The sequence below is a fragment of the Ovis canadensis genome, chromosome 16, assembly GCF_042477335.2.
Source record: "Ovis canadensis isolate MfBH-ARS-UI-01 breed Bighorn chromosome 16, ARS-UI_OviCan_v2, whole genome shotgun sequence".
Lineage (NCBI taxonomy): Eukaryota > Metazoa > Chordata > Mammalia > Artiodactyla > Bovidae > Ovis > Ovis canadensis.
In genome coordinates, this window is record NC_091260.1 from 13,247,705 (window position 1) to 13,256,839 (window position 9,135).

A 9,135-nucleotide genomic window follows, 5' to 3' on the forward strand; every position below is an offset into this window, starting at 1 on the left:
GCTGAGCACCAAAGAATTGATGCTCTTGAACTGACATGTTGGAGAAGACTCTTGAGAATCCTTTGGCCTATAGGAAGATCAAACCAGTCAATAATAAAGGAATATTCATTGGAAGGACTGATGCTGAAGCTGAAGCTCCAATACTTTGGTCACCTGATATGAAGAACTGACTGTTTAGAAAAGACCCCATAGCTGGGAAAGATTGAAGGCAGGAGGAGAAGGAAACGACAGAGGATGAGATGGTTGGATGGCATCATCAACTCAATGGACATGAATTTGAACAAGCTCTGGGAGTTGGTGATGGATAGGGAAGCCTGGTGTGCTGCAGTCCATGGAGTTGCAAAGAGTCAGACACCACTGAGTCACTGAACTGAACTGAATAGTTGGAAGGTTATCCAACTATTAGTTTGTGGCCATTTTGAAACTTTTAAATATTTCCTTTATCTGGGGGCTATTAAATGTCTTTGGCTCTGTGAAAACAAGTGTTTGATAAAATGCTTGTGTGAGAAATTGTGTATGTGCTGGCAAGCTTGTTGCAGGTTCTTAGCTACAGTTTGTCCCAGGCATTGCAGGGGTAAAGAATCCGCCTGTCAATGCAGGTTAAGCAAGAGATAAATGTTCCATCCCTAGGTGAGGAAGATTCCCTGGAGGAGGAAATGGCAACCCACTCCAGTATTCTTGTCTGGATAATTCTAAGGACAAAAGCACCCGGTGGGCTATAGTCCATGGGGTCACAAAGAGTTGGACACGACTGAGCATACATACAGCTGGACTTTGTAATCAGGGATTTAAGTGAATCCTGGAACCTTATATCTCAGGAGGGATTTATCTTTGGTTTTAAGACTCTTTTAGCAGCGTCTTTTACATCTTTGTTTCTCAAACTATAAATCAAGGGATTCAGCACTGGGATGATGATGGTGTAAAACACAGATGATTTTATCAGTGTTGGGAGAATACAGGTAGCTGGGTCGTGAGTAAAGGAAGAGCAGAGTTCCCTGGTAGATGGCCACGGATGTCAGGTGAGAAGCACAGGTAGAGAAGGTCTTCCTCCCGCTGGAAGAACAGATCTTTAAGACTGAGGAGAACGTAAAAGTAGGAGATGATGATGACGATGAATCAGATAATTTCCACTGAGATGCCGTATGTGGAGAGAAGTCACTCAAGACGTGTCTGTGTACGATAAGCAAGGGAGGGAGGTCACAGAAAAAATGATTAATGACATTTTTATCACAGTATTTCAGAATAAATGCAAAGGATGTGTGCACCAGGGAACTCCTATTGCCTCCAAAGTATGACAAGATGATCAACCATATACAGATGCCCCAAGACATCACAGCTGTGTACAGTAAAGGGTTACAGATGGCAACGTAGCAGTCATACGCCATGGCAGCCAAGATAAAGGACTCGGTATCTGCAGAAGCACAGAAGAGATAGAACTGTAGGGCACAGCCATGACAGGAAACTGAGTTGTTCTGAGAGGAAGTTGACAAGCGTTTTGGTAACGATGACTGAAGAATAGCAAATGTCTACAAAGGATAGGTTACTAAGGAAAAAATACATGGGGGTTTGAAGGTGTGGATCAACCCTGGTTAACATAATCAATCCAATGTTCCCCATTAAAAGCATAGAGTACAAAGTCAGAAACAGGAGAAACAGGACAATCTGCGGTTCAGGACGAGTTGGAAACCCTAACAGAACAAACTCTGTCACCAAGGCACAGGTTCCATCCAAAAAGTCTGTATTCTGTGCTGTTTTCTTCTTATGAGAATTCTAACATCCTAAGATGCTATGTTGATAGAAGGAGAAAAAGAATAGATATACTTATAAGGTTATTTTATTGTTTCAACAAAAAAACAAGCAATCAAGTCAAGAGTCCCAGACCAAATCTCCTTCCAAATATAAATTCTGAGAAACATATTTCAGAATCTAATAGCTTTATCTCATAGTTGATAGTTTTACTTGTTTGATTGCCAGCTAGTTCTTCCACTGGACAGACATCGCAGATAATATCTCATATTTCTTACTTTTTTAAATTCTCAAGTATAGACCTATAGCTAGTACAGAGGATTAAATGAATAATGAAGTAATAAATGAAATGATGGTAAGAGGAAAATATATCTGTTATTAAAAATATGTTAACTTGAGTACATCTTGTGCTGATAATTCTAGAAGAATGTACTCCTTCTGTCCAGTATTTAATAGATAGTAGTGTGTTGTACTCTTGACTGTAATTAGAGTGATAAAATGAGATATAATTCAGCTATTAAAACAATAATGAAAATCAAAAATGATATTAGTGAAATGAAAGTAAATATCAGTAAACATCAGCTGAGAACATGTTGTAGACAGAAACGAGTTTAAGGCAGTTCCTTAGATCCTGTCAAGATACTAAGTCAAGGAGATTAAAGTGATTAACTGCTTTTCTCTGGCATTCTTTATCATTCTTGGCTTCTAGTAAGTACAGCATAAATATTAGATGACTGAGTAAAGCGGGCAAAAAATTAATATTGTTAGGACCAAACTGAAGCCAGGACGGGCTCTAAGGGGCAGGCGAGGCCTGAGGTTTAGTCTCTAGGAAAGCTGAGGCACTGGGAACTCCCGCAGGCAGTGTAGCTCAACCAATCAGAAAAAATCCCCGTAGCACTGCCCCCCCCCCCCCCAACGCCTGCACCAGACCTGAGCCAATCCGGATAGGGATGCAAGGTTTAAAAGTCCCACACGCGTGTACAGTTTAACCAATCAGCTATGCTGTTACAGGAACAAAGAACCATCTGCATAAAAGTAGATGTGATTCAGAGCTCGGGGCTCTCGTCAAGATTCCACTGCGATGGATAAGACTTGAGCCCTAGGTCGAGCTAGCAATAAACCCCTTTATGCTTTTGCATTGCTGTGGATGTCTTATTCTCTCAGTTTTGGGGACTCGGACACTGGGCATAACAGTATTAAGTTAACTTCTCACCTTTAAAAATCACTCTATATAGCCTCCTCACTAATTATACATGTGAGCAAACACAAATAGCTGTGTTTAATTTTTGTCCTAATATAATTCAGGATAATTGAGTCTAAGAATTTTGTCAATTTCTGTTCCTGTAATCTCAGAGATTTTCTGGAAGCAAGGAGAATTTGAACATGACTTTGAAATATAAGACTTTTTATTGTAACCTTGAAGGATGACTTGGAAATCTATAAAGCAAGCAAGTGAAACCTCCAATGAGCTTTGTTACTAGTGCCACAGTTGGCTAGAACAAATGTTTGGGATCATTCTCTCACTTATATAAAATTATTGAAACAGCTACAGGGCTAAGAACTTCATTGTTGTAACATCATCTAATCACTAAAAGTATGCTCTACCATAGGCACAGAAAAGTCTAAGAGAATTAGAAGGGTTAGGATGCTGTCTTATGTTATTACCTTAAAGAGTGTGAATGAGACGCAGTACCTTGTTAGAATAGTAATTAATTTATTCTTATTTTGCCTATTTTCAAGGTAATCAGAGTATTTAGAAATGATAAGACCTAAATTTAGAATTAATAAGCATTTGGTTAGAATCTCATATTAGCCACATGGACTGTATGACCTTGCACAATTATGTGTGTGTGTGTATAGAGAGAGAGAATCTGCTATACTTAATAAATATACTATATGTATATTATTACATATAACATTATATATATTTAAAATTTTACTATAATAATGACAACAGTATTTCACATGGTTTCTCTGCCAGGTTAAATTAGGAAAACTATCTATCTACACTTTCTTGCTGTCTCACTTTAGATAGACTGGCACATAATAGGTTCAGAGTGAAGATTAGTTTCAATTACTCCACTGCTCTCTGCTCAGCAGTAAAGAATCCATTTGCCATAGCAGGAGATGTGGGTTCAATCCCTGATCTCGGAAGACCTTCTAGAGAAGGAAATAGGAACCCACTCCAGTTATCCTTGCCTGGAGAACCTCATGGACAGAGAAGCCTGATGGGCTATAGTGCATGGGGTCACAAAGAGCTGGACACAACTTAATGACTAAACAACAACAGAAACAACTCCACTGCTCTCACTTATCCCTAGGTAATAATTAGAACTATGTCATAGATTTTTAAAATAATAGTTATCATTTATATAATGATTGTGATGTGAAATGCAATATTCTAAACACTTTACATATAATGTGTTTACTTGTCACACAAAGGTATGCTAACAAGGTTTCACAGCAGTTGCTGTCACTGTCGTCTTTCTCTTACGTTGAGGGAGCTAAAGCACCGAGAGCTGGAGAGCTAAGCCGTGATGAAAATAGGATCGGAGCCCAGGCTCCTGCCTCCAAAACTTCAAGACAGATTGGCTGTGTAAGCTAGATTCTCATTATTGATTCTGTATATTGCATGGGAACATTGAAGCTTAATGTTCCGAGTCACTCCGCAAGTAGTTGACAGGTATAATTCAAATTCAGATATGTGTGAAGTCAGAGTTCACGAGGACAGCCATGAAGGTGCTTAGAGAATTAACAGTGCGGCCTCCGTGAGACAGGCTGTGGTACAGGCTTGCCGAAGGCAGGGCAGAATGACTCAGTTATTTCCTGAAAACACAGTCCATTGCTCTCAGGGACTCACGGCAAGCATCCTTCCAATAGACCAAGAAGGGTTTCCCTAGGGGCTCAACCCTTAAAGAATCTGCCTACAATACAGGAGAATGACCACAACTCAGGAGACCTGGGTTTGATCCCTGGTCAGGAAGACTCTCTGGTGAAAGAAATGGCAACTCATTCTAGTATTCTTACCTGGGAAATCCAATGGACAGAGGAGCCAGCCGGGGCCACAGTCCATGGAGCTGCAAAGAGTTGAACACGACTTAGTAACCAAATCACCTCTACCACCACCACCACCATCGATGTAGAGAAACGTGAGTGAGAAGAGAAGCACGAGGGGAAAAGTCAGAGATGAGAGTGGATCTTGGATTCTTGCTTTCAATGGGAATGACCAAAAAGATTCAATCAAACTTAAGTGATTCGCTAAATTTTTCATAAATGTATAGCAAAACAATGTTAGAATAGAAAATAAATTAATTGATACTATCATCTTTCAGTTCACTACATGGTAGCCAATTGTGTTTCAGTTTATTTCTGTTAACAAAAAAAAAATTATTTAAACAAGGTGAGTGTCTCGGATCCCTGTAGAAGCTATACAAGAATGACACAGGTAGATTTATTTGTGGATAATATGCTAATACATATGATTTTGTAACTATTTTGACACATCAGTGGTCTCATATCCATAAAAGTCTAGTTTTGCATCAATAAAGCCAACCTGGTAAACACAGAAGCTACTTACCCAAGAAGGAGACATTTTCCTATTACCTAGATGAATAACTTCACCAATAGAACCAAGGACTTTTATATACATTCTCAAGTCATTAGGGACCTAATAACTGAAGATTCCAAACATGTTCATTTCCAAGAGATTCCTAGTAAATAATTAGTAGGTTATTGTGAATTATTATTTTGAAACAGCTTCATAATTATAATAGCAATTCTATTAGCATTAGTTTGAAGAGGCAATTTTTACTCTCCGTAATATTGTGGTTGTATTTTTCTGACACTTGAAATCCCACTAGAGTCCTACGCTCTAATACTGTAGAGGTTCTTTTAAATAGTTCATATATTTTAAAATGTAGCTCTCATTTAAATTATTTCAAAAACCACATGGAAGTTCCTAAAAATGTTACTTGATATCCTTAGCACTGAAATGTAATATTTTTTGTTGCACTGAAGGGTGAGACCAGCGGGGCTGCTATAGAACCTGTTATCGTAGGTGCTTTCTGAGAAGATGAAAGGACTTTATTTTTTTTAAATTATTTCTCTACCTATCTATTTACTTTGGCTGTGCAGTGTCTTCCTTGCTCTGCATGGGCTTTCTCTAGTTGCAGAGAGTAGGGCTACTTTCTGTTGCAGACAATGGGCTCTAGACCGTGGGCTCTAACATCACAGGTCCAGCAGTTGTGGTGCACAGCTTAGATGGAATGTGGCTTGTGGTTATCTTCCTGGACCAGGGATTGAACCCATGTCCTCTGTAGTGGCAGATGGACTCTTAACCACTGGACCACCAGCAAAGTCCCAGAAAGACTTAAGAGTCGTATGCCTGAGAGCATCAAAAGGAGGCAAAACCATCCCAGTTACTAAATACAGTTTTTCATCATCAACTTGATTGTTCTAATCTGCGTTTCACTAAAACAATAATATTTCAGCTGCTCTCAGAAAAACTTGCAGAACTTTTGGTAATTATACAGTACTAGGAGAAGGCAATGGCACCCCACTCCAGTACTCTTGCCTGGAAAATCCCATGGATGGAGGAGCCTGGAAAGCTGCAGTCCATGAGGTCGCTGAGGGTCGGACACGACTGAGTGACTTCACTCTCACTTTTCACTTTCATGCATTGGAAAAGGAAATGGCAACCCACTCCAGTGTTCTTTCCTGGAGAATCCCCAGGGACGGGAGAACCTGGTGGGCTGCCGTCTATGGGGTCGCACAGAGTCAGACATGACTGAAGTGATTTAGCAGCAGCAGCAGAGTACCCAATCTGGAAATTTGCATGGCTGCAAACACAGAGCTGTCTTCCTTTCACAGCATTTGCCAAATTTTAAATTGCTTGAAGTGGGGAGTTAAAGATGTGTCAAAAACCTCTGAAATACAAGAGTAGACCATTCTATATTACTTTCATGCTGAAGAGACTAAGAAAGCTCAAGTACTTATGTGAAAGTCCTAGATCACTATGCCCTAGTAAGAGGGGTGAACTGGAGAAACCGTGCACGTTGCCAAAACCAAAAGAATCGGTTTTCTATTGAATGGAGCTTATCACTCTTACTTGCATCAGAAAAATAATTGAAGCTTCACTGCTTTGAGAAATCCTGTAGAACATCTTTGTTTGTTTACAGTAATAAATTACTAAGCATGATAACAGGAAATATTTTATGCCTATACAAGTGGGAAAATGCCAAAAGCAAATACACATTGAACCAAAATTGGAGTTGGCAAGCAAGAATTTTAAAAGAATTCTAAAAACATCCTAAAGAAAATTGTCCAAAAAAAATTGAAAATGGCAAAAGTTGGGAAGCATTCCACAAATGATTGGAAACCTTAGAAAATAAAATTGAATTGAAAAATGCATCTAAATTAGCAACTTATTGAATGGATTTATTGATACATTGAATTTCTAAAAGCAAAGAATTGGATGAAAAGTGACACGGTCAAAAGGGTTTGTATTAAGGACCTTTGGTTTGGAACCTGCAACTAATGTGGTAAAGGAGATCATCAAGAAAATATATGCTGCTGCTGCTGCTAAGTCGCTTCAGTCGTGTCTGATTCTGTGCGACCCCATAGACGGCAGCCCACCAGGCTCTCCTGTCCCTGGGACTCTCCAGGAAAGAACACTGGAGTGAGTAGCCATTTCCTTCTCCAATGCATGAAAGTGAAAAGTGAGAGTGAAGTCACTCAGTCGTGTCCGACCCTCAGCGACCCCATGGACTGCAGCCTTCCAGGCTCCTCCGTCCACGGGATTTTCCAGGCAAGAGTACTGGGGTGGGGTGCCATTGCCTGCTACTTCCACTCAAATACTTAAATGCTCACCATGAACCAGCCTGAAGAAAACAGTTTCCTAGCAAATGCTGTTTCACATTGGCACTGCTTGAGAGGAATGAACTTAAATAAAAGTGTTTCCCATATACTGTAGATCCTAGAATTCTTACATCTTTCAGACGATAGATGGCACCAGAGACAACTATCTGCCTATGGCACTCTCTAGGAAAGAACACTGGAGTGGATTGCCATACTCTATCCAGGGGCTCTTCCTGACACCGGGACTGAACCTGCATCTCCTGCAGTTCGGCAGGCAGACTCTTTATTGCGGAGCCGCTGGGGAAGCCTGAATCCCTTTATACACAGAGTCATATACATATTTCCAGGAGTTGAATGCAGTTAATATCTTGAAAAAATTGTATGAGATGGCCGAGCTACCCTATGAGTAGTCAAGTAAAGTATCTTGTGTCCCTTCAGAGGTGAAAGGCAGTTGAAATAGGCACTGAACAGAATATATTAGCTAAATCAGGCTGCAGAATACTTGACATTTGCTAATGGAATGAAGTCAGTAATTTCATTGCTATTGCCTATGGAGCCTTCACGACTAGGGCTACGGCGTTAAGTTTGTGATCATATGGTGTCATTCATTATTTCCATTTTATGGCCCGGCCAAACTAAGTTGTAAAATGGAAACCTGTTGGGAGCTGATCCCCGCTCTTCCTGAATCCACTTGATCTGGAGAAAGGGGATGGATGAAGGTGGAAGACAAAGCAACGACACAAACCAAAGGCCCCAGGGCATTTTGCGGTTCCTTGGCGCCGGGTGGGGTATGCGTCCTTCATCCCTGTTCCTTGCAGCTTGTACCCCGGGACTGGGAACACGCTGCCTCTGGACCAGCCTGTACTCTCTGAGCCCAGACGGCCTGACCAGAGGCAAAGCAAAGGTCCTCCTGCCTTCCTGGGGAGGCCAGGGCTGCTGGGGCCCCGATCACCTCCGACTACAGGAGGGTCCAGCTTACGGCCATTCTCTCCCAGATGATCCCCAGCCTGAAGCTGGGGCTGTGCAAGGCCAGCCCCCAAGGGGAGGCGTGCAGGGAGCCTGCGGGCAGACAGGTCTGCGCAGGCTCGCCGGGCCTCTCTCTTTTCACAGCCCCATGGCCGCAAGCTGCCAGTGTCAGCCCGGTGAGTCTGCTCCCCAAGTTCGGGCTGCAGAGGCTGATGCGGGTACAGAAGGACGGGGAAGACGAAAAGAGGAAGGCGCTTTCTGACCGTAATTACTAAAAAAAAAAAAAAATCCCCTTCTCATTCAAATGGTTCTTCTATAATAAGTTTAAATCTTAGAGGACCCCCTTTTATTTTACACTGGGTCATTTCAACTGTTTTAACTGTGTGCTTTAAAAGCTGTCCATGACCTGCCTCTTGAGAAACCTATATGCAGATCAGGAAGCAACAGTTAGAACTTGACATGGAAAAACAGACTGGTTCCAAATAGGAAAAGGAGTACATCAAGGCTGTATATTGTCACCCTGCTTATTTAACTTCTATTCAGAGTGAAGTGAAGTGAAGTCACTCA

The 9,135-nt window shown here is 41.2% G+C and overlaps 1 pseudogene; it reads right to left on the reverse strand.

Moving 5' to 3' along the window:
• Nucleotides 1-814: 814 nt before the first annotated feature.
• Nucleotides 815-4,881, reverse strand: LOC138421946 (olfactory receptor-like protein OLF1; annotated as a pseudogene).
• Between the last annotated feature and the right edge of the window lie 4,254 nt (nt 4,882-9,135).